At 36.9% G+C, this 26805-nt stretch overlaps 1 protein-coding gene and 1 pseudogene across 33 annotated transcripts in view; one reads left to right on the plus strand and one right to left on the minus strand.

Moving 5' to 3' along the window:
* Positions 1 to 26805, plus strand: part of VPS13B (vacuolar protein sorting 13 homolog B) — an 857597-nt gene that overhangs the window by 195350 nt on the left and 635442 nt on the right. The window lies entirely within an intron of this gene.
* On the minus strand, positions 23475 to 24651 carry LOC102129137 (insulin-like growth factor 2 mRNA-binding protein 2 pseudogene; annotated as a pseudogene).

Consider the following 26805-nt stretch of genomic DNA (forward strand, 5'->3'; position numbering starts at 1 on the left):
GGCTGGGCACAGTGGCTCACACCTGTAATCCCAGCACTTTGAGAGGCAGAGGCAGGTGGATTACGAGGTCAAGAGATCGAGACCATCCTGGCCAACATGCTGAAACCTCATCTCTACTAAAAATACAAAAATTAGCTAGCCGTGGAGACGTGTGCCTGTAGTCCCAGCCACTTGGGAGGCTGACACAGGAGAACCGCTTTAACCTGGGAGGCGGAGGTCAAGATAGCGCCAGTGCACTCCAGCCTGGTGACAGAGTGAGACTCCATCTCAAAAAAAAAAGAAGAAATAATGCTGTAATATGCTATACAATTCAAAATTTTTACTCATGGCAAATAGAATGTTAGAGTATAATTTATATTTGACTTTGATGGATTTATTAATGTGAATCCTTGAAAAATTTCCTACTGATTTTAATATAGGTAAGACCAAGATCTATAAATGTTATTTTTATTCTGTTTTAGTAGGTAAGTATACAGCTTCTTTATAGTAGATTGACTTATTTTTTCACTACTGTTATATATTATTTTAATAACAATTTTTTTTTTTTTTTTTACTTTGTAGAGATTGGGTGTTGTTATGTTGCCCAGGTTGATCTTGAACTCCTGGCCTCAAATGATCCTCCCACCTCAACCTCCTGAAGTGTCGGGATTAGAGGCCCAAGCCACTGTGCCTGGCCCTTTATAAATTATGTTATAATTTCATGTAATACATAATTGTATAGTCAAAATGAGTTACATATTAAATATTCTTTTAATATTTAATATATTCAGTTACAGAACTTAAAGTTTATAGTGTATACTAAATATTAATATCTGGTTTGGCACTCAAAATTTTTTGTTTAAGGACAAGAGACGTAGGTTCTGTGGGTCTAAAAATAATACCCAATACTATATATTAGTTCTTATAATAAGCAATTAAAAATGTATAACCGTATACATAATTACTCATTTTTCTTTGATGATAGTTTAAATAATTAAGAATGTGCTAAATATATTCTGAAGATGAGCACAATTTCAAGTAATAAATTATGTAGGGCTGGTTCTATGTTTAAGTGAATAAGGAGAAGAGAGCTGCTGAGTGCTCTACCAGATCCCATTTTATTTATTTGCTTCTACCTGTATCATGCTCTGGGAATCAGCGTTTCCTACACTATAAAGGAAATTTCCAAGGTAGAGCTGCTAATTTTATCCTAGATATTCTCAACACCTCATTTCTAATCCTTGTGGCATACAGTTCTTTTATTGACCCCTATATTCTCAAACACATCTCCCATTGAGCTATGTTCCTTTAGGGTATACTTCTGTGCCACTCTACAGTATCCTCAGTATCTTTCTATTATGGCCATTGGATTCCACTGGATTGGATGTCTGGTCATTTTTTTAGTGTTTGTGTGTATGTACATTTTTAGTCTCACATTTGGTGCCGTTGTGTTAGACGTAGAACATTTTCGAAACTATATTTGAAAGTTGAATGTCTGGAAGTTGAACAAAAAACTTACATTATAAGGTCTTGAAAAATATATATATATGTATGTTTTGAGACAGTTTTACTTCCAACTCTCAGGCTGGAGTGCAGTGGTGCGATCTTGGCTCACTGCAACTTCCGCCTCTTGGACTCAAAGGATCCTCCTACCTTAGCCTCCCGAGTAGCTGGGACCACAAGTGTCCACCACCATGGTCGGCTAATTTTTTGTGGAGACAGGGTTTTGCCGTGTTGCCCAGGCTGGTCTCCAACTCCTGAGCTCAAGCAATCCGCCTGCCTCAGCCTCCCAAAGTTCTGGTATTATAGGTGTGAGTCACTGTGCCTGGCCAGGTCTTAAAATATTTAATGTTTAACTGTGTTTCCTATTGGCATGGTGTTCTTGGGCTAGGAAATTAAGGATATATGGGAGAACTATCTCAGGTGACCAATGACTGAGATTCAGGAGGTGGTGCTTGGTTCTGGGAGCCTGCCCGCCAGACATCTTCACTTCCCACAAGCCCATTGAATTTTTTTTCTTTACTCTCATCCTTGTTACTACCATGATTGTAAGCTGAAGCCGTCCCTAAATGTGAAATTTTCTAATAGGAATGAGAGTCTGAGAGAAGTAGGCAAAAGGCATCTTTGTTTTCTTTTGCCATGAGAGGACAAGATAAGGGAGGCTTCTGGCAGTCACTCTACTTACACTTGAGGACAAGCTTGAAGCTGTCTACCTTTTACTTCTTTTAACTCACACACACCTCTAGCTGAATTCTTGCCGATTTCTTGCATATCTTCTACCAGGCTTCCGCTCAGTAATAGTAAGTACAGCAACAAAAGTGGAGGAAGGGGAGAGGACTTGGTTTGCTGTCTTCCCTGAAAGACAATAGTCTTTTGTATTAGGAATAAACTCCAGACCCTTGGCAGGTCAGGATTTCCAAGGATCCTTCTTGGTAGATTTAGACAAGCTAGATTTTGGAGAGTTAGGTGTAGCCGTGGTTTAGCTGGCAGCAATATAGGAGAAACTTTTGCTCTGTTAGAGCCTTCTACTACTAGAAACCCCGTTTCTACTAAAAATACAAAAATCAGCTGTATGTGGTGGTGTGCGCCTGTAGTCCCAGCTAATCAGGAGGCTGAGGCCGGAGAATCACTTGAATCTGGGAGGTGGAGGTTGCAGTGAACTGAGATCATGCCACTGCACTCCAGCCTGGCGACAGAGGGAGACTTCATCTCAAAAAAACAAAACAAAACAACAACAACAAAAAATTACTTATGCTTGCTGTAATAGATGTTGTTGGTTCAGTACTTTTGTTCTTTCAGTAGTACCACCAGTTTCTTTTGCAGAACTCTTTTGCCAATCGAAGCAATTGTGCAATTTAATTTTTTTAATTTTAATTTATTTTTGAGATGGAGTCTTACTCTGTCACCCAAACTGGAGTACAGTGGTGTGATCTCGGCTCACTGCAACATGAGCCTCCTGGGTTCATGTGATTCTCCTCCCTCAGCCTCCTGAGTAGCTGGGATTACAGGCGTCTGCCACTGCGCCCGGCTAATTTTTGTATTTTTAGTAGAGATGGAGTTTCACCATGTTGGCCAGGCTGCACTTGAACTCCTGACCTCAAGTGATCCGCCCGCCTTGGCCTCCCAAAGTGCAGAGGTTGCAGGCATAAGCCACTGCACCCAGCCCAGTTGTGCAATTTTGATTGAAGTGACTGACTAAATTTCAGGCACTGGGCTCTGACTGACTTTAGCCAATCAGAGCATTCCCTTCACCTCTCTCCTTCTATATTGATTGGTTGAGAAACCTAATTGAGGCCAATGAGGTTGAAAAACCTAATTGAAACCAGTAAGATATCACAGGGTGTTGCTGGGCCGATTAGATATCATCTTCCTTCTGAAACCGTCAGAGAGATAGGCTCTTTTCCTTGGGAAGTGTGGTGTGAGCCTATGAGATCTGGAACTGTTGGAATCATTATGTTACTACATTACATTACATTACAGCCACAAAGAAGGGAAGTCTGATGAAGACAGGTGGAGGAAGGCAGAGCTGAGAAATCTCAGAGAAATGGAGTCAGGGAACTGATAACATTGTGAATCTCAGATGTACCTCTGAACTCTGCCTTACCACATGATTTAAGCTGATCTAAGGTGGTCTTTCTGTTCCTACCTTCTTTTCTTCTTCCTTCTTGTTGCTGCTACTTTTATTTGCATCATGAAGAATCTTACATGATATAATTTGTCAGGATAAAACCCAAACTTCTGAGTGTGAAATCAAAAGCTCCTCATGATATGATTCTTTTCTAACAATGTATGTAGCTCCATTTTCAGAACTACTCTGCTCCCCTTTGCCTTCACATCTCTTATATTTTTGATGTTCTTAACCATATCAACCCCATAAAGTTGCTAGGCTAGGTCACACTTTCATATGCCTGTTTTCATATACCCCCAAAATCTTATTCTTTTTTTAGGATTAGTCTTAATAAGTATCCTCTGCAAATACTTCTTTTCCTCATTTAAGCAGTTTTGATTATTTTCTCCTTTGTGAAATTGTTGTGATTAATATATCAGCTTAGTTTGACAGATATTTCTTACCTACTAAGTGCTAGACTTGGACCCTGTTTTCAAAGCTCTTTAATTCTAGCTGAGTAATATGACGTGTTTTTTGTACACATCGCTCTTTATTGTAGTTACTTTTGTACTGAGATTTTCTGACAAAATCTAATGTGCTGTAATAGATCATATTGTTAATACACATCTTAAGACGTTTCCATTAGTTATTACTGCCTAATTCTAATAAAATTTTTTGCAAATATTCATTGAAAATAAATATAATGATTGGTTTTAATAATACAAATATAACATTTTTTTCCAGATTTTCCTGTCAAAAATTATAGAGTCCTCTGACAAAAATTGGGTTAATATTGTTTGTAACCTGGAAAACATTTTTCAGTAAAATGGCTAATAATTTTTTCCCTATCTGACTTGATCTGCTTTTTAGATCCTTTCGTATAAGAAGTAGTAATTCTTTTAAAGTAAATATTTCTCTAAGAGCCTGCTTTGATAGTCCATACACATCTTTCTCTTCTCTGTATCTAGAACCCCTGTATTTTCAGCTATGCCCCAGGGTTCAGGACTAATCCTATCTATAAACCTCTGTTGATATAACTTGTGCACATTTATTCAATATTCACATGATTCAGGAGCATGTCCTCAACTTTACAGTGTGTTGCTTTGACTGTGGGCTTAGCTTTATGGATTGAAAGCTCCTCCTGGAGCTGACCAAGCTTTCATCTTGAACTGCCATTTCAGTTGCTGGATGCCTATTTTTTTTTTTTTTTTTTTTTTGCTGGGCCACATTCCCTGTTTGGTATCCTATCCCATCAGAGGCTAAGGTCATGAATTTCTTGCCTTTCTAAGTTCTGCAGGCTTTTCCTTAATTCCAACTCTTTGGTTGTGGTACTCCCCCGTAAGTATTACCAGACCAATTTGGAGACATCTGCTTGCTGACTACCCATTTAATTTTTTAAAAAGTTATTATTCACTATATTATATTTGCCTGCTGGGAGACCTACTGTATTGTTTCTTACTGTACAGGTATTAGACCTGACCACTTGTCTCAACTTTTCCTTCTATTCAATTCTTGAGATCAGGGTTTGGCAAATAATCTGTCTCACTCCTTGCTTTTATAAATAAAATTGTATTGGAACACAATCCTGCTCACTCCTTTAATTATTGTCTATGGCTACATTTATCCTACAATGGTAGGGTTGAATAGTTGCCACAGAGAACATATTGTCCACAAATTTGAAAACATTTATCTGGCCCTTTACCAGAAAAAATTTATCAACTGTATAAAGTATAGCTTATAGCCTTGTACTTTTCATATGGTGCCTATTTCAAACATTGTACTTTTTATTTGTAGAGAACTTAATAAAAACAACTTATCAGATTTTTCATGTAATTTTAAAATTTACTTAGTCAAATATTGGCAGAAGAAGTCCTAGAATTTAAACTTCATTGCTAATTTTTCTTCATTTTTACCATCGTTTTGTTAAAGTGTCTCATCCACAATATATATAGGTTTAACTGATTATATTAATTGATACTTTTTACCCGTGTTTAATCATGTACCCGTAGTACCAAATGCCAGGTGTTGTCCAATTTATTTTCTCAATACTTTTACAACGTATTCATTTCTCTCCATCTTTACTTCTGTCACCCTAAGGCAATTCCATCATTTCTTTTTCCCCATCCAATCCATTGTCTATGTACCAGAGTGAGCTTTGAAAAACTCAGATGTGACAAGCACTACGACCCCTTCACTGATTTTGCATTAATTGTAGGATAAAAACTTAAATATGGACCTATTCTGCATTAACCTCTGAGCTTCTCAAAAGAACTATGCTTTTTTCTATTTTGGAGTTTTTCTCAATATACTCCATATTTCTGCAATGCCCGTGTCTCTCTATTTAATCTATTTGTATCAGCTTATCCTTTGGAGCTCAGCTTAAATGTCAGTTCCTCAGAGGAGCCTTCTTTAAGTAGAAAATAGGTTCCTTAGGCCGGGCGCGGTGGCTCAAGCCTGTAATCCCAGCACTTTGGGAGGCCGAGACGGGTGGATCACGAGGTCAGGCGATCGAGACCATCCTGGTGAACACAGTGAAACCCCGTCTCTACTAAAACTACAAAAAACTAGCCGGGCGAGGTGGCGAGCGCCTGTAGTCCCAGCTACTCGGGAGGCTGAGGCAGGAGAATGGCGTGAACCCGGGAGGCGGAGCTTGCAGTGAGCTGAGATCCGGCCACTGCACTCCAGCCTGGGCGACAGAGCGAGACTCCGTCTCAAAAAAAAAAAAAAAAAAGAAAAAAAAAGAAAATAGGTTCCTTTCAAAGGCAGGTTGCGTGGCTGATTTTTTCCCTATTGTATCATCAGCAAATAATGTTTACTCTGTGGAATGTCTAAAGATGGTAAGTGTTGTATGTCTGCTTTTTTGGTGAACGTTCAAAATGTAAATAGTTTACAAATTCTACTAATTCTTAAAGATCACCTCTTGTTTTGCCTGCGTGACACCATGTGTTGTATAGGGTATACAAACTAGGAGATTTGTCTCTGTTAGCAAAGTCAATCACTTACAATTAGATTATAGGAATTCATTGTTAAAAAAATTACTGGGATTTAAGTTATGTGTGAAAAATTGTTAAAATAGAATTGCTGTATGCATTCTTATCTGTGTCTAAAGTCCTTAAGACCATCCTTACTTTGGAGAGCATCTAGAAGGACTTACAGGACTCAAGATGTAGTTGTACACATTACTAAGATTTATTATAGCAATGTAGTAAGGATACATACTTGGGTCATAAGAGGAAAAGACATAGGTTGAGTCTGGAGAAACTTATGCATGTGATTCCTTTTGCCCTCTGCCTCCTGTGAAGGCACAGGTACACTTGAGTATTGAGTATACTCCTTTTTCCACCAACAAAAAAATACACTAATGTGTGTGTTGTTTGAAGCCTATTCAGTGCCCAGGGTTTTTTTTGGGGGCTGGTTATATAAACAACCTCTGCCTTTCAAGTACCAAAATTCCGGACTCCTAGAAAGAAAGCAGATGTTCAGTATAAGCTTTACTTTTTGTATAGAAGGCTCAACATAGTAAACCACTCTTATCTTAGAGGATACGGGGAAGGCAACTTCCCAGACTTCACCAGTCAAGGCCCAGCTTTCCAGGCAGACTTTCCAAAGGATAGCAGTCTTAGCCTTGCTATGTTGTCTTTTTTGTACTGTTCTTAAAATAATGTTTTCTAATGTTTTTTGCTTTTTATTCTAGTTACGGAGGTACTTTTAGCTAGATACATTCCTACACTGAATTAAATTGAAGTTCTTTTAGTAACTGAGAAAGGGGAATGAGTAGTAGGTAGGCAGCTACTAATCCTATTATGCTAAGATTTTTTTCAAGTCTCCTTTGGGAAAAATTTGAATGCCTAATGGGGCACATCATGTGCTACACTTGCTCTTGTTCACTATGCTTAAGCCACATTGATCTGTTTTCCGTTATTTAAATACAACAAACTTCCTTCTGCTGCAGGGCTTTCACTGTGTTATTCACTTTTCCTGTTATGTCCTTTCTATTTTTACTTGGCTTATAACCACTTATTTTTCATGTCTCAATTTAAACTTCATCTGTCATATCTCACTACCCTCTCCTCCTGTGTCTCTTAGGTTAGCTACTCCCAGTATTACCTTTCAATTGTATTATAATTGTTTACTGTCTTTTCTTTTCTAGAGGAACATATCTCATCCTAGCATATCACATGAATGAATGAATGAACGTAAAATTTGGGTGGAGGAGAAAAGGAGAGTGCTAGAGGAAAAGGAAGGAAAGAGATTAAGATTTGTATGACGTTTTTGAGAGTTATATATTTAATAACTCAGAATTACCCTACCTAGTATTGTAGCCACCAGTCACATGTAGCTATTGGGTACTTACATGTAGCTAATCTGAATTGAGAAGTAAGTGTAAAATACTTACTAGGTTCAAATACTTTTTTAAAAAGAATGTAAATATCTTAATTTCATTACATTTTAAAGTCAATAAATTGTATTTGGATATATTGAATAAGTAAAAACGTTAATATTGATTTCACCTATTTTTACTTTTTAAATGTGGTTAGTACAACATTTTAAATGGCATTTTCTAATAGAGAGTACTTGCTCGGAAAGTGAGGTGATGATGTTTTACCTTAGTATGTGGTCCTACGAATTTAACTTTAGGCTATTATCAAGAAAAAAGTAGCTGTCTAAAAAATGGCACATTATCTTTTCTTTCATATTGTACTGTTACTACTTTGCGGCAAAAAATGTTGTGTTTTCTGTTTACTCTTTTTTCTGTTTACTCTTTTCATTATTTTCTGTTTACTCATTTTCTGTTTACTCTTTTTTCATTATGTAAGTAAATGATCAAAACACCTGTAAGAGATCATGTTCATGTTTATTCCCTCTAATAACATTTATAATAGTAACAATAATTGCTAATACGTAAATGATTGTTGTGTGCTTGGCACTGTTCTAAGGGCTTCATATATATTAACCCATTTAATCCTTAGAATAGCCCTGTTGTTAGATACCATTATCATTCCCTTTTAACAGATGAGGAAGCTGGGGTGCAGAGGCAGTAAGTAACACTGTTAAGGACACAGGCACAGCATGTTTGAGTCTTAATTCCGCTACCTGATAATGATAGTACCTAAGAATGTGATTTAGAGTATTAAATGTGATTCAGACATAATGTACTTTCAGAGTTCTGGCTTTATGACTTACTACATGTGACTTTTCACATAGTAGGCATTCAGTAGGTATATTTTTATTTGAAGAGCACTGAGAAGGTGTAGTTTCTGGTTTATACTTTCCAGCTATATTATATGTGGGTATTTTTGTGTATTTTATTTTTGGTAATATAGTTTGGAATCTCAAAATACAGAAGAGCTGTGCATATATGAACCTTACTAAGCCTCATTATAAAAGACACATGAGTCGATTCCTTTTCCTGGCAAATCCTTCCAGGATAAAAATAGAGCTGTCACTAGAACAAAAAAAAGTATGGAAAAAGAAAGCTACTAGTTTTGGTAGTGGCTAGGCTTGCTTTGGGCCATATCTGTTTGTGCCAGTTTGTTTACTTATTATCTATGGTGACTTTTGCACAATGGCTGACTTGAGTACTTGCAATAGAGATTTCATGGCTTACAAAGATTTTGGCCCTTTGCATAAAACATCTGCCAATTTCTGACTCATGAACATATCAATCCAATAAAAGAATCTAGTGCTGGACCACAATTAAATTTGAATCTCCTAGGTTTTTCCTGAGCTGCTCCCTTAAAGGTATGCGGGTTAGACTGCCTTGAGATTGTTCTTAGGAGAAAGTTGGATTTTGATTATATCCAAATATGGTCAGAGTGGAATCCTGAGGGTTCACAATAAGTATATCCCAGGAGTCGGCAAACTGCAGCTTGCAGTGGCCTGGTCTTGTATTGCTTACAAGCTAAGAATGTTTTTTTACATTGTTAGAGGATTGAAAAAAGAGGAGGAAGAAGAAGAAATATGAGAGTCCACATGCAGCCCACAAAGTCTAAAATATTTACTATCTGGCCCTTTACAGAAGAAGTTTGTGGATCCTTGGTCTGCATAATCGGCGCTGTTTTTTCTGATCACTACCCCTGGTAGTAGCCAAAAGGAGACGATTCCTTTGTGATGACAGATGCATTTATTGACATTTATTTACAGTCTTAGCACTGTAGACTAAGAGAGGGTAAGGGAGGTGGAGTTTTGTGTTTCAGTTGATTTATAAGGATGCCGTTTTGGTGTTTGATAATATTTGATGTCTCTGGATTAGATAGCGAACATGGAATATCCATCAAATATTGTTCACTATTTAGCTGTTGTGTGCTCTTTATGATAAAAGGGCATTCTCAAAGTGCCATTGTCATATGGCACATGGTCTTGAAAACTGAAGATATGTAATAGCTTAATTGTTATGGCCACAGTGGTGCAGAGGGAGTCAACTGATCAGAATGAATGGGAGGTGGGTGGGAATGAAGTTAAGTTTGACAAGAGTAGTCTGGACAGGGAAGGGGTGGTAATGCCTCATGCAATGTGGCTTTTCTTATGATGTAAACTGGTTGAATTTTGGTAGTCACAAGTCTGTCATACGGTAGTAATCTCTGCATCAGAAATAGTCCTTTGCTTTTTGCCCAGTCTATGATGGTGAATATGTTGCTATGTGATACAGTGATGGATCCAGGCAGCAACTGTGACAATCTGGGTGGTGCAGGTTTGATCAATACCTTGATTTCAGTTGATCTTATCCTGGAATGGTCCCCTACTGTCATCAGCATGAGTGATCCAGATTATCTGATCAGCAATAGTTTTTTTCTATAGTTTATGGCCTCTAAGCTTTAGTTTTTAAATCTGCCTCTCTAGTTTTCCAAGTGACAGCATAAACAGGTAGGCCATTGGCAATAACAATCAGTCATTTATAACAAGATTCCTCAAGGGGAATAATTGCCAAATTATGAGAATGGCCTTGAATTTTGCTCACTGCATTATGCCCACTGAATAGCTGGAGCTAAGATAAAACAGCAGCAGTAGCACAATGTATACCATTGGGTTTCAGTTTAGTTGAATCATCAGTGAATCAGACTCTGACATTTTGGGGAATTTTCATGTATCAAAGGCCCCATTAGTCCTGCAGCTTGACTTCAAGTGGCAAAATGAGAGTTAAAGTTTCTCCCGAAGGGATGTGTCTTATTATGGTTTGTGCTTCTATAATAGAATACCACAGGCAGGATAATTTATAATGAATGGAAATCTGTTGGATCACAGTTCTGGAGGCTGAGAGGTCAAATATCGAGATGCTGGCATCTGGCAAGAGCCTTCTTGCTGCCTCCTCACACGGCAGAAAGGCAAAGAGAGTGAGTGAGTGTGTGTGCGTGCACAATGGTGAGAGGCGCTAGTCCACTTCTGTGATAACAAGCCTACTCTTGCTATAATGGCATTAGTCCATCCATGAGGGCAGAGTCCTCATGACTTAAACATCTCTTTAAAATCCCATCTTCCAGTACTGTCACAATGACAATTAAATTTCAATATGAGTTTTGGAGGCGACAAACATTCAAACCATAGCAGGGTGGCTGCCACTTTTTCATGTAAATTCAAAAAGCTTGTGGGTGCCAAGCCTGGTATGTTCTTGAATATGCTGTTTTCATTTGGCCAGGGGCAGCCACCTTACTCAGATCGAGCCAGTTGTGATGTCTATCTGTAAGTTTAAAGTCCACAAAACTGGTGTTGGGCAAATCGGAATTTTTTTCTGAGAGTTTTGAACTTGGAACCAGAGAAAAATCAGGCATGTTTGTTTTTAGTGGCAAAAAAGTGTAAGAATTGGTGGTTGTCGTTGTTTATGTTTCCTGCCATGATGAGAAATTAGGTCTACAGAGAGCTTAACGTCATCTGAAGAGACAAAGAGACAGAGTTTTGGAGTGATTTGAGACTCTGCTTCCGATAGTTTCTGAGGCCTTGTCTTTCCCTTATCTTCACTGGGTTTTACCAGTAAATCTCAGATTTTGTTTAGGCTAGTTTAAATTAGGCTAGTTTAAATTCACTGACCAAAATATGAGTCCCAACACATACATCTCACTCTCTTAGGCCAAGTATAATTACTGATGGTTTGGCATGTTAATTTAAGACATATTAATTTGTATTTCACCTAGACCCATTTCTGTTTGTCTGTGTTGATGTCATGGAAGAAGGAATGAAAAATGTATGCACATTAAACTATATGTTATTTCCAAATTTGTCAGAGTTGTTGTCATTCATATGAAGTGGTTTTCTCTAAGACACAGAGGAAATATAAAAGGTTAAAATATACTTTGGATTAAAGGTAATAAAATTAGAAACAAAGATTTGATTGGCACAAGCAAGAAAAGTTATGGAGTTATGGGTTATGTTAGACTCCTAGGGAATATGAATCTGTACTTTGAACATGACTTAGTACATTGGTGAGAGAGCTAACATGAGTTTGGATTGATTGTACATCAGAAGATTCACCAAGAAGAACTGAGAAATTCTTCTTAGTTTTATTCTTTACTAATCAGAATTTTGAGCAGTATTGTTGACATTAGAAAAGATTTAAAAATACCTAACAGGTTTCCAATAAGCTATTTGAAGAGGAAGAAAAATGAAAAACAAGGAGAGAAATGTTACTTTTTTTAAAAGTTAGAGGCTTTAATAACTATTCTCTCAGAATATATCTTTGAAGTTTATTCTGTTACACAGAAAAAACACATCTAAACAACTGTTGCTTTTCTAAATTCTTTTGGCTAATACTTTTCAGTCTGTGGACACACCATATTCTCAGATTTTTAAAACTTCTTTGAAATTTTTTTTTTTTTTTTTTTTTTTTTTTTTTTTTTGTGGCCAGTTTTGCAGCCACATAAGGAAATAAGTATCTCAGCTATGTATTCAGGAATGGAGTCTCACTCTATCACCCAGGCTGGAGTACAGGGGCACAACCATCATAGCTGACTGCAACCTCGAACTCATGCACTCAGGCCATGCTCCTGCCCCAGCCTCCCCAGCAGCTGATACTACAGCTGTGCACCACCATGCCCAGCCAGTACCTCAGCTTCATACACATACTTCCTTTTCTTTTAGAGACTCAGAGGCAGACATAGAAACAAAATGCAATTTTGAGTATTTATCCAGAACTATACCTTGTGTTAGAATATAAAGATTTATTGGGATCCAGTGTTACTTATTACTGCTCTTGGCTCTGAATGGTTATTTATTTATTTCAAACATTCAGACTCACCCCTCAAATAATCAAGATTTGGCATCACTGGGACAATTAAGAAGGATGACCTGTAGGCCATAAATGTAGTTGCGAATGAAGAGTACCAAATATGTTTTTATCAGTGAAACACTGATGTAGTTAACCTATGAGTACTTAGAAAGACAACACATTTTTGTCTGTCTAATCCACTAGCATAGTCAGGATCTTCTGGTTTAAATTCTAGCAGCATGTAACTTCCTTCCCAGTTCACCCCCAATATTGGTATTTACTACTGGTGGTATCTTAGGCATCTTACTTAGATTATTGAAATTTACAATTTCTTCATTGTAAAATATGGATAATACATTTTTCATGTTTTGATTGTGATAAATTGCATTCATCACAGTGCCTAACTTGGTAATTGGTGGCTACTGTTATTAATTATAGTAACAGCAGTGATCAAATCTCTCTTGGATTATTTCATGATTTTATGAAGGGTAACAGGGTTTTCTAATTCTGTAAAAGAAAGGAATGAGTTAAAACTAGAAGAAATTTAGTGGATTAAAAGAAAAACCAGTGGATTTTAAAAACTCAAAGAGGATGACAGTTATTCATTGTATGACATTGTATTATTTGTTTTCTAACATGTTTCCTTTGAATGGTCCATATGGGTGCTTTGTTAACATATACCTCAATTTTCTTCATGAGGCAAATAGTTGTTAATGTCTAATACAAAAGATGGCCATTACATATTATAAAGTGCTCATTATTGGTATATATATCGCCTTTGATATAGGAGATTATTTTATTTATTTTATTTTATTTTGTTTATTTTATTTTATTTTTATTTTTTTGAGATGGAGTCTTACTCTGTCACCCAGACTGGAGTGCAGTGGCATGATCTTGGCTCACAGTAACCTCTGCCTCCTGGGTTCAAGTGATTCTCATGCCTCAGCCTCCCAAGTAGCTGGGATTCCAGGCTAATACCAGCTACTTTTTGTATTTTCAGTAGAGATGGGGTTTCACCAGGCTGGTGTCGAACTCCTGACCTCAAGTGATCTGCCCGTCTTGGTCTCCCAAAGTGCTGGGATTACAGGTGTGAGCCACCGTGCTCAGCCTGACATAGGAGACGATTTTAATTAGTATGTGGGAAACTTTAATTTTAGAAATTATTTATTTTAGTGTGTATTAGGAAAAATATATCCCACATATTTACATACATGATTTCAAATATTACTGCTTAAGATAATAGTGGAATAAAAGTTTGCTTATAATATAAATTTATTGTAACCTAAAAATAGTAAAATGAGTAAATTTAAAGAAAAAATATTAATAGTATTATTAATAATTATTGAGTGGTTATTATATATGAGGCACTCTTGTACGTACTTGCTATCTGTTGTGTCATTTAGTCCTTACAACAGTTTTGGGAGGTAGGTATTATTTCCATTGTACAAATGAGAATATGAGACATTAGAGAACAGAGAAGTAAACATTCTTGCCCTTAGTTATGAATCTAGTAAGTGGCAGAGCTGGAATATCAATCCATGTACTCTGACAGTGTCTGACCTCTTAGTCCCTATGTAATAACTGCTGCTGCTTTAATAAATAATAGTACAAATGATACATGGATAGGGTAGTAATAAAGTTGGTATACAAATACATGAAGTTTGTAAAAACTGCTCTAGATAATGAAATATTTCTAATCTACAAAACATTTTCATATATGTATATATTAAATTGAATAGAGATGCATTCAAAGAATCTATTAAGATTATTCTAAATATTAAAGGGAACATTATTGTCATTCACATAATGAAATAATACTTTATTTAAAAAACAACATATGGTGAAGTATAGTAAGTTTTTTCCACCACTTCTGCACCTGCTTCTGTGAAAAGGAAACATTCGTAGTTTATAATGAGTGAAAGTTGTTTTTTTAGGTCATTCACAACTGTGTTCCAAACTGTTTGATATTTTAGCTTCGAAATTTAACATCCTAACAAAAGTCATGTGACATCAGCAGTGAGGTGCAATGAGAGGTCTCTCAGGAATACTCTTAATAGAAAGGAAGACTTTGGGTCTGTGAGGTTGTGTGGGCTTGAATGTGATTTTTATTTGATATATGAGCTGTGACATAACTGTTGCATGACTGAGATGTGCTTGTAAGTGCTGTACTATGCAGATGGATTTTTTTTTTTTTCTGAAACAAAGCCAAAAATAAAATCTTGAATGTGTTCATGTAGTGGGAAAAGAATACTTCATAGAAACATATGGAAACATTTCTAAGTTTTTTTTCATTATATGAACCTTTTACTTTCTAAGCATTTTTATGATTGTTCAAGTTAACATGTCATTTACCTCATATTTTCCAAGTTTAGTGAGACATGGGAAATCTTATAGTACTGAGATGTTTGCCAGATAATTTTTAGGAATGCACATTTTTGGATTAGATGAAATGATTATTAGAAAATTAGGATTGAATAATGGGTTTATTTTTCATTAAGTTATTAATCATAAGACTATAGCTAATTAATTATATTCATATGATGGGATTTGGTGGGGAGATGTATTGAGTGGTTATTTTCTTTTTACTCACTTTTAAATTATTAAAGCATAGGACAACATTAAAGGAAATCATAAAAGGAAAAAGATACAAGTATGGCATGACTGTTTTTAATTTTTCACATTCCCTTCCAACTCATGTCTTCATATATAAATTTTTACATGGTTTTATTTATTATGTGTTTACTATTTTATGTTATGCTCTTCTTTTCATAACATTATGTTTTAAAATTTCTCTTTATGGTGGTCACATACCACTCTGATTGTCTCTCTCATTGTGGAAAGCATACAAATAGAAAATTTCCTTAGATTCGAAGTTCCTCCCAAGGTCTCATTTTATCTTCCTCTTTTCTGTCACAGAGAAATGACTTAGAATTATATACATGCTGCCTCTCCAGTTAGCTTTGATGCTGAGTCCAGTGTATGTTTTGTAGTTCTAACTTCCTGACTCTGTATTTGATATACGTGGAACTCTCTTCTGGTTTGTGGGCTCTTCTCCTTTGTCTTTTTATTGTTGGTCTTAAGAGAGTACACTGAGTAATCTCTTTCTCCTATGTTGCTTCAGCTACAACGTATTCGCTGACAACTGCTTCATTTAATGCTGTAGCCCAGAACATCTTCCTGAAACTGTTAAATTTAATTGAATATGCCAAGGCATCTAACACTCACTATATTCAGAAGGAAATTTAACTCTTATTTTCTAATCATAGCTAATTGTATCACAATTCACCCCTTGTTTTATGTAAAACACCTAGGGATTCTCTTTAATGTTCTGTTATTTCTTCCTGCTAAATCTTCCTGGGCTCTACTTTGTGTTACCATGCTTTTGTTTCTAATAGTACTGTTGTAATAGTATCTTTCCAAGTTCTCTCTTGTTTTTCTTTGCAATTCATTCTCTCCAATGCAGTCTCAGTGATCTTTCTAAAATGGAATTCTGATTGTATCCTTCAGTGGTTTCTCATTTGTCCTCAAGATAAAGTTGGAACTTCTGACCATGTTAGTACATGGTCATTTCATGACCTTCTCTTAGACTCATTGTGGGAAACTTTCTTCCTCAAGCCTCTTTTTCCTTCCCTCTCCCCTCCCCTCCCCTCCCCCCCCCCTCCCCTCCCCTCTGTCTTTGATGGAGTCTCACTCTGTAGCCCAGGCTGGAGTGCAGTGGCGCCATCACAGCTCACTGCAAGCTCTGCCTCCTGGTTCACGCCATTCTCCTGCCTCAGCCTCCCGAGTAGCTGGGACTACGGGCTCCTGCCACCACGTCCAGCTAATTTTTTGTATTTTTAGTAGAGACGGGGTTTCACTGTGTTAGCCAGGATGGTCTGAACTACTTATAGTATACTTCAAGCCAAAACATATAGCCTCTCATACCTGCTTGCTGTTGCACATGCTACTGCATCTTCCTGCAACCTCTTGCCTACTGTAATAACCATTTCTTCTTGTGTGCTTAACCTATTTTCCATTAAGACATAGCTGAAGCTTCAGATCCTTCAGACTGCTTTAGGTGTACTTCTTTTAAGTTCCCAGAGTATGCTATCTAACATGTTGTGCCAGTTATATAGTATATGCCTTACATACTTTTAAATTGAATTATTTAATATTATTCCACTGACATCTTTTTTTAAAGAAATTCATTAACACTTGAAATGTAGGTGATTTATTATTGTTCTTAGATACAACATTTTGTATCTTCATGCATGTTGATATTTTTAAGTTACTTTCCTGCAAAAATTTCTGAGAGCACAAATATCGGGTCAAAATTAGGGACACTTCTTATGATTCTTGGGCATTGCCTTTCAGGTAATGATTCTTAATATCAATCTTGCCTAAATTACATGTTATAGATATAATAATCTTCAGAAAGCAAGACTCTTGGTACTGATAGCATCTTCTCTGTGTAAATAAATTTTTAAAAATTGATACATAATATTTTACATGTTTATGTGGTATATGTAATATTTTGTTGCATGCATAAAATGGGTAATAATCAGGTTAGAATATTTGCACTATCCATGACCTTGAGTATTTATCATTTCTATATGTTGAGAACATTTCAGTTTCTTTCTTCCTGTTACTTCAAAATATACACCATTGCTATTAGCCTCCCTACTCTGCCATCAATATTAGAACTTTCACCTTCTGTCTAACTGTATGTTTGTACTCATTGACCCATTTCTCTTCATCTCCTGCAACTCATCCACACACTTTTCCCAGCCTCTGGTATCCATCATTCTACTGTCCACCTTCGTGATATCAACTTTTTTAGCTCCCACATATGACTGAGAAAAAGAAATATTTTATCATTAAGAAAAACCTGATCTTGAACTAATATTAATTTTTGTATTCAATAAACATATATAGACACTGTTGTATGTTTATCTCTATACCAGGCACTGGGAACACATATAGTAAAATTCTTCCACTCCTTGTGTCGTTCCTTGGTTATTTTCAACATCGATTTCTCAAGAACTCTGAAAATTAACATACATAATAGAATTCATACATGTTTATTGTACTCATTGGAGCTGCCTGCTAAATATGAAGAAAAATCAATGTTATATTTAACCTATTAATGCCGTAAGTATAAAAGATTTTGTTGTTTATATTTTAGGGAATGGCTCAATTACTTGAAAAACTGCCTTTTCCCATATTAACATTTTTGCTTTTATCTTTTAGATTTTAGGAAGGTTTTTAAAATTAGGATCAGATTTTAATAATGAGTAGCAAAAATGAGGTGCTTTTTTTTGGAAAATATAATTAGTAGACTGTTGAATGAAGTTCAGTTTTATTTTTTAACAAGTTGAATGATTAGGATTTATAATATAGTTTATTTGTGTGTACTTCTTAAACTTCTGGTTTGTTTCATATATCCATATTAAAATATAAGTAGTAGATGGTTATAGTATTTCTTTGTATATGATATCCACACAAGAACTCTTTGTACTGTTGGTGGTACTGTTATACAGTTCCACACTACAGTAAGTAAATATATTACCTCAACCATTAATCAGCCTACCATTGCCATTGATGACCCAATGCTTAAGTTGTAACACTATGCTGCTGACCCAGACTCAGGGGGCTTATTTTTATTTTTTGATGCATTGCTGTAGGCAATTTTAAGGGTGTGGAACCAAGCCATTTTCTCTCTTGGACTCATTTCCACTTTTATTTCCTATGGGAGGCTTAGCCTTCCTTTCAAATATTTGAATTTCTAAATTGTTCACCTATTCTGTGATTACTAGGTGGAGGAGTAATGCCCATTTTAACATACTGAATTAAAAGAATAAAATGGCTTAACTGTTCTCAGAAAATAGAATGGCTTAGCAATTCTCAAAATTAAAATTTTGTAATTTGTGAAATGCTTTTCTTATAAACACTTTATTTTTTGTATGTGTTTTTCATGGATTACTTTTATTTTGTGCTTATGTGCTAGGAATGTTTGGCTTGGTTTTTGTCCCTAGAGAGTGCAGTTGAGAACTGACAGGTTATATGAAGTTGAAAAGAAATTTAATGAGTTGTAAAAACCAGTGTTTCATTTTTCCTTGGTAACTAATATGTACTTGTGAGGAAGTGTCCAAAAAAATTTAAAATGAATAGACCTTCAGGTAGCCTAGAAACTTTCAGTTTAAACATTAATGAATGTATCTCAAAAACGAAAATAATTTTATTCACTAGGAAAAATAAAGTTATTTTATTTTTAGAATGTGGATGTTTGAGGCTTGAATTTGCTGGCCATAGTTATCCAGTCTCACAGATAAAATATATGTAATCTATATAGTTTTAAAGTGTTTTTTTTTTTTTTTTTTTTTTTTAAACCTCACTTTTAGTTTGTTTCCTTTCTTCATCAAGAAATTGATGGAACATCCTACTTGTACCAGGTACATTATAAGGCACTGGGGTTTTTAATGTGAAGAAGGTACAGATTGCAGGAGCTCCATCTTTAATAGGGAAACAGACATATAAGCACATAATTATAATAGTGTGTGGTAAGTACTGCTGGATGTTCAAAAGGAAGCCATAAGAAAAGAGCAGATGATTATATTTGAAGGCTTGAGGGAAGAGTTGACATTTTGTGGTTAGGGTGTGTGTGTGTGTGTGTGTAAATGTTAGTGGAGGATGAGGGTGGTAGTAAGCTCATTCATCACATGTTTCATATAAAATGAATCTTCTGTGCACTGTTAAAAATGACATGTTATTTGTAGGTATAAGGAGTGATTTTTGAAATGGAAACAGGGCTGGTTAGGTTCTCCAGAAAGCTGACCCTGAGATGGAATTAGGACTGCAAACTGCATACTAGTGAGCAACACCTGTGAAAAAGGTTGGGAATAAGATTGGATGGAAAGAGTCATCACATTGTGAAGCTGATTTTGCAAAGTCTCTGGGCAACCCATTAGGGACCTCTGGAGCAAAGGTTGTTGTAATATTCCTGCATTAGTGGAAATGACTAGGACCTTCTACCACCATTATTCAGGCATTGGCTCTGGGCTTCTCCATAAGAAGAATGCTCTTGGCTGAAAAGCTGAAGTCAACTTTATAAAAGCTAACAGCTGAAGACTGTCAACTAATCATGCTCCTTGTAGCCAGGCAATGTGTTCATAGTTGAAGGCGGGGGTGGACTTTGGTATGATACTAATTATTCATGGATTGATTGATTGATTGATTGATTCAGTCAGTGTTAATAGTTTGACACTATGTGCTAGGGTTAGGACTGGGCATGGGTGATATGAACAAAACAGACATGTCCCTGTTCTCATGTAGAGCAAAGGTATGGAAGAAGAATTTTCTAAGCAAACCGAAAATCTGATATAAAGGACTTGTTATGGGCAAAACCTTGGCTTAAAGGAGAGATAGAAGGCCACTTTGGTTAGAGAATTCTGAGATTAAAAAAAAAGAGTGCAGGGAAACGAGGTCAGAGAGTTTGGTAGATGTCATATTCTAAAGCCTTGCAAGCCACAGTAAGAATTTTGGATTTTGTTCAAATAGCATTGGGAGGTCGTTGGAGGGTTTTAACCAAAGGAGTGATACAATTTGACTTATGGTTTAGGAAATTTACTCCTGCTTACCTGTTTCCACATTCAGTAGGCATAATGCAAATATATATTCACTTCTCACTTAAAGACACACAATGTTGTCACTTGGAGAATTCTTTCATATCACCAGTAATTGTGTAACATCTGCAGAAAACACACATTAATTACATTATTAGAGTTTATTTTTCCCATTTTCTGTGTTTCTGTAGTAACTCATTAACCAGTTATTTTGCTTCTAAGTAACTATTACTGAATTGTAAGAGCCATATTAATTTTAGTTTTTAGTTGAGTAAATAGAACTTATGATACATGCTTGTATTTTTTGCCTATTCTTAGCTCTGAAAAAAGTAAATAAATGCTTGTGTAGGAATTTTATTTAGGCATTTTAAGCTCTTCATGTGAATATCTTGAGTCGTTAAAGTTTAGTCCCTCACTCGATCCATACGACTCTCTGTTGTAGTAAAGGCATTGTTGAAAGCTCCCAGGTTTCCTGCACATAGCAAGGACCTGCACAGTGCTGCCTTCTAGAACTGCTTGTATTTTCCTTGAGGTCAGAAGTCCTCATCCCACAGGAAGTTTTAGATCTCGTTCCCCTCCAAAATACTGACTTGCCTAATTGAAAGTTATTTTACTCATGTTGATTCTTATTTAAGACTTGTAATTGTGTATGAAAACTAGATTGCAGTTCTAAGAAATGTCTGCTCAATGCCCAAGTTTGAACCTTGGCCACACCATTTGTTAACCATATGATTTAGGGAAGTATCTTTACGTCTTTAAAAATCAGTTTCCTCCTCTGTAGAATGATGAACACTGGTAGTACTTGCCTTATAGGAGTATAGTGAGAAGTAAGTGAAATAATATAGAATGTCTGGTATACCATGACTGTTCTATAAATGGAAATTGTTACAGTTTTACTGTTACTTTTAATGGGATTATTACTTTATTAGGGATACTAGAAATGCAGATTCAAGTTGGGCATTCATCTGAAATCTACTCTGGTTTCAGCTTTGGCCTTGGCCTTTGGGAAGTTGAATAGCAGAATTGTCACTTCAGTGTCATTTCTGGCATTCCTGAATTTGTGTGTGAAAATGCTTACCATTATATTTAGTAGCCTAACATTACTTTGATAAATGAGGCATGTCATTTGGACTTTTTGTTAATGTTTCAGTGTTTATTTTTAATTACAGGTAAGCATTCTAAATGTAACAGACAATGAACATATGCTCATAGGCTTTATGTGTTAAAGTTCTGTCAATAAGTTAAAGTATAAATGTTTATCACCAGAGTAAAATACTATAATTGTCAATAATTGTAGAGCTGTTAGTTTCACGTATAGAAATCATGATTTCACAAGTTCAATGATTAGGTCAGGAGATTGACAGTTAACACAAATACTAACCTAGTACATTTTTTTTTCTTGTTAGCTGGATATATTTCTTTTTTTTTTGTTTTCTTTGTCACAGAACACTATTTACAGTAGAGGAAACTGGCATTGCAGTCTGGTGGTATAATGGCTTGTTCACATAAACCAGTACATGTTCATCGTTTAGTACAGAAAGCCCTAATGGCACATACCCTATTAAAATTTAGGGCATCTCCGATATTCTCTCTCTGTTTTTCTTTGTCATCTTTTCTTTTTTTTTTTTTTTTTAAATAAATGTTTTCAAGGTTTGTCTAAAAGAAGGCCATATAGGTTCTTGGCTAGCAGAAGATAATTCAGAACAGTTGTTGCACAGTTGGACGGTCACCTTCATTTTTTTTCAACTCATTTTTATTAAAAAACTAAAAAAATGCTCCAACTATCAGTTTTACAAAATCTTTAAGGGAAACACAAGAGCAAAGGTGCTGAGGTAAAAAACACCTGAGGTAGGTTTTTCTGTGTGTTTTTCTCATTTAAAAAATCTGTAAATTTAATGCCCTGGGCCAACAACCTTGTATAAATTGCTACTTTCCTCCACGTTTTTTTTTTAAAGAAAGAACGTATTTTGCTCCATACTGATGGCTTATACACCAAAATGCGAAAAGACAAAATACATTCTTTCATTGTGGAATTTTTTTCTTTGTTTGGTTAATTGGTTGGTTTGATGGGTTCCTGTTTTCCTCTTCCAAAATGCTAGGACAAGTACTATTGACTCTTGTTCTTTTTGTTGCTTTTGTGTGATGGGATACTCAGATACGCTTTCCTGTGGGGGGGGGCGGGGGGTGCGTAGATAGGGGATTGAGATGAAGGGATGAGGGAATTCAAAAGAATGGAGATGGAGAAGTAGGGGAGGGGAGGGTGGGGAGAGATAAACAGAGAGAGAGAGAATTATATAGCAGTATGCAAAAAACCAGTTTAAAACCCGTGAAGCAAAGAGAAATGGATGTATAAGCTAGACAGGCATAAGGAGTGACACAGTTTCCTCTTCAAGGAGATGGTATCCCTCCTGTTGACATACACAGATGATCCAGAACTGCTGTGAGTGTCCTTCTGACGAGATTTCCCCCTGGGTGGATTTTGTGTGGGTGGCCTCTAAGCTCTTCTGTACACCATGAACCTCCCAAAGAAAGACTATAAAGTCTAGAAAAGCCTGCTTTCTCTTTAAAAAGAAAAAAAAATTAGTAGTTGATTAAAAATTAGAATTAGTTATTTAATATATTATTTCTCAAATATATTACCGCTGCAGGCACCCTGTGTAACCCACAGGCCACATATCTTAATGTCCCCTACTAATATGTACACACATACAGAGATTTGCCACAAAAAAGGGTGTGCATTTTGTTTGGCTTTGAAGTTCACCTATGTTACTTCAACCAAAAGGGATAGCGTTGTGGGAGTTAAGGAGAGATCTGAGTGGATGGTGAAGTGGATTGCTGAAGCCTGCAGAAGCCCTGGGAGGCAGGAGGCAGGGCCTGGAGGTTCTGGCAAACCTGGCTGACCTTCCCCACCCCTTCTTGGCCCCTGGGATTCTCAGGGCCTCTACAGAGTCCCCGGCCCCCTTCGCAGACTTCCCATTCCTCAGATGGTCTTCACTTTGCTCCGTATCTGGCTGGCTGTGTTTGGTCTCATTTTGTCAGGTGTCAGAAGGCCTCCATTCATCTATTGTTTTGCTGGTGCCTGTGGGAGGCCTCACTTGCTGCGCTGTGAGGCGACTCCCTGAGGGTATTTCTACTCCTGCTGTTTCACCTGTTGTACAGTTTCCCTGATCTTGTGCTGTGCAGTCTGGCTAGCAAAGAAGTGCCCAATAATTCTGACGATCACTTCCTCATTTTCGTGAGGCACAATGACTTCTGCACTGGTTAAGTTCTGTGGTTCATTCACGGTCTTGCTACCTTTGCCAGTCACCTGGCCAGCTGTGGGAGAGGGCACTCTGATATGGGCTTCCAGCTTCACTCCTTTGGGGTTAAAGAATTTTCTTCTTTCAGTTTCCCGAAGATCCGTCCCTGGGCCTTGATGGAGGCTCTGGCGAATCTTGGCAGCTGTTTGATGTGTGCCCCTTTCTTCCCGATGATGGTACCCACAGCCTGGGTTAGGATGAAGAGATTCACAATCTCCTGCTTTGGAGAGTGATGATGCGGGAATGGGCCAAACTGGTGATGAGGGTACAGGCTGGAGAAGTATCCGAAGTGGGTATTAACAGCCAGCATATCATTTTCAAAGGCCTCACGCAGCTTCTTCATAATCTCTATCTCAGCACTGGCACAGGCCTCTACTGTGCCCTTCACGGTGATGGTTCTTTCTGGGTTGTATATGCTCAAATCCTGCAAGGAGGAGATTGTTATCTTGGTCCCTGTTTCATGTTCAATTTTCTTCACATTTCTGCCTTCTTTTGCAATCAGTCTTCCAACCAGCCCATTGTGGGCCATGATTTTCAGAGGAATCTCTTCGGCTGGTTTGGTCTCATCTGCCTCTTTCTGCATGATTTCAAGAATTGTGTGGCTGTGACATGCTTCAGAAGTCCCCTCTGGGGTGGCATGAATGGTGACAGGCTTCTCTTCAGCTCCAGAGTTCTCTTTTCTATAGATGTCTAGCTGGGACTGGGTCTACTTAGTGATGTTCATTATGGTCAAGCCCTCCTTTCCAATCATGGCACCAAAAAACTGGGGGTGGGATCTGCAGCGGGAAATCTGTCTGGCCTGAGAAGAGTCTCCAGGGCATGGCCTTGCTTCTGGGAAGAGTGGTCCCCACCCTGGGCTCGCTGAGGGGGTGAAGGGGAGCTCACCTCTTCATCCAGGGTATAGGAAATCTTGAAGGAGTAGTTCTCAATCTGATGCCCACTTAGCTTCTTCATGGCTATTTTGCTGCTTCTCTTGTTGCATATGTGACGTTGACATCAGCAGTTTCTGTGTCTGTGTTGACTTGTTCCACATTCTCCACTGTCCCGTATTGAGCCAAAAGTGCATCCAACACCTCCCACCGAAGGTGAGGAGGTATGTTTCAAATCTGAATTTTCCTGTTCCTTACCTTTTTAGAGACTGAGTAATCAACCATGATTTTCCCATGCAATTCCACTTTACCTTGGCCTTGCCGCCGCCCCGCGCCCACTCCACAAGTCGGTTGGGAAGGGGCTCCTGCGAGGCCGGGTTCGGCCAGGCTGGGAGCAGAGTCTTGTGCTGGCTAGAGTTGGGTAGTGCGTGTGCGCGAGTTCCTAGTACATTATTAACTTTATGAAAGTCTTTGTAATTTTTCTAAGTCAAAATGTTCATAAACATTTAAATAAAAATAACACATTAGTAGAGGTTGCATTATATCGATTATTTGTATAATTTATAAAATTGTTTAATGTACAAGCATTAATAAAACCTTTAAACTATATACATTTTCTATTTAATTGCAACAAGTCTCCCAAAATAATGCCCTATTTGGGATTTATTCACATTTATAAGATTGAATTAAAGGGAGAAATAGAATGTTCCAGGAAGGAGAATAAAATGATTAATAGTATCCAAGAAAATAATCCTTGACTCAAATATAATGATGAAAAAATATGAAGAGTATGAAAAGAAGAAAGTGTTAGAGAAAAATTAGGTCATCTAGAACACACCTTACTTTCTCAGTAATCCTAAAATAACAGACTTTTACAAGAGTGCTTTACAAACATTTCTGTGTAGATTTTTAATTAACGAATTGTTGGTATAGAGGAAAGAAAATGTAGTAAGTTGCTAGAAGTATCAGCATCTTCAATGGTACCAAAAAAGTCTTGTTCCCGCATCTATTTCAGCTGAAATTGAACACCTTCTTTGTCACTACAGATGTGTAGAGACTATAGTAATAATGTAGCAGCTGACAGCAGGTGAGAAATTGAGTACCATGCTGTCATATTAAAAATCAACTCTTAATATGCTTAATAGAAACTTACCTTGAAAATTTATTTTAAATTAGATTCTACATTTATCTTTGTATTCCAAAAAGTCATTCTGTAATGATGATATTTGGCTTTTGCCACAGCTTAGTAGTGTGCTGTATTTTAACAATATGGAATGTAGTAAAATCTATACCTTTTCTTCTGTGTGCCTATCATATTTATTAATTTACCCAAATTATACAGAATGTTGTGTAAGTTTAGAGGAAAGTATTTTTAATAGCAAAATCCTGTGTTTTCAGCCTTAATTTTTTTAGAGGCTAGTTTCTATTTTAAGTAATAATTTAGTAGGCTGCATATTATATATAAAATTTAAACAAGTTTTTATGTTTCAACATAGAGGAATTGCCAATTATTTTCTTCTTAACTAAGTGATGCATTACATTAAATCCACTGAAGTACTTTTCAACATAATTTACACAAATAAGTACTACCATATAAAAAATTTCCGCCTGTAATCCCAGTACTTTGGGAGGCCGAGGCGGGCAGATCATGAAGTCAGGAGATCGAGACCATCCTGGCTAACATGGTGAAACCCCGTCCCTACTAAAAATACAAAAAATATTAGCCGGGCGTGGTGGCAGGCACCTGTAGTCCCAGGTACTTGGAAGGCTGAGGCAGGAGAATGGCGTGAACCCGAGCGGCGGAGCTTGCAGTGAGCTGAGATGCACCACTGCACTCCAGCCTGGGCAACAGAGCGAGGAGATTCCGTCTCAAAAAAAAAATTTTTTTTTTCAATGTTATTTCATTTTCCTTCAGTTCTTTCATGAGATAGTTATTAGAACCACTTACTGTGAATTAGAGATAATAGAGACATAAAACAAAAATGTGCTTTTTTCCCCTCTACAGTAGAAAACAATGGTAACCACTTATTTATTTCATTGTCAATCAATGAAAATAGAATAGTGTCTACTGGAGATGGGTGTGGAGATCTTAAAGTTTAAAAACAGCTGCATAGTATCCAAATAAGTAATATAGGATGTATTGTAACAATGCAAGAACTGGTTTGATTTAATTAACTGTGGTTTAGTATGTTGTGCATCTCACTCATGGTAAACCATGGTGGCATTTACTGGCTGATGCTTCAAAGCACTACTG

This window comes from Macaca fascicularis, chromosome 8 (assembly GCF_037993035.2).
Source record: "Macaca fascicularis isolate 582-1 chromosome 8, T2T-MFA8v1.1".
Taxonomy (NCBI): Eukaryota; Metazoa; Chordata; class Mammalia; order Primates; family Cercopithecidae; genus Macaca; species Macaca fascicularis.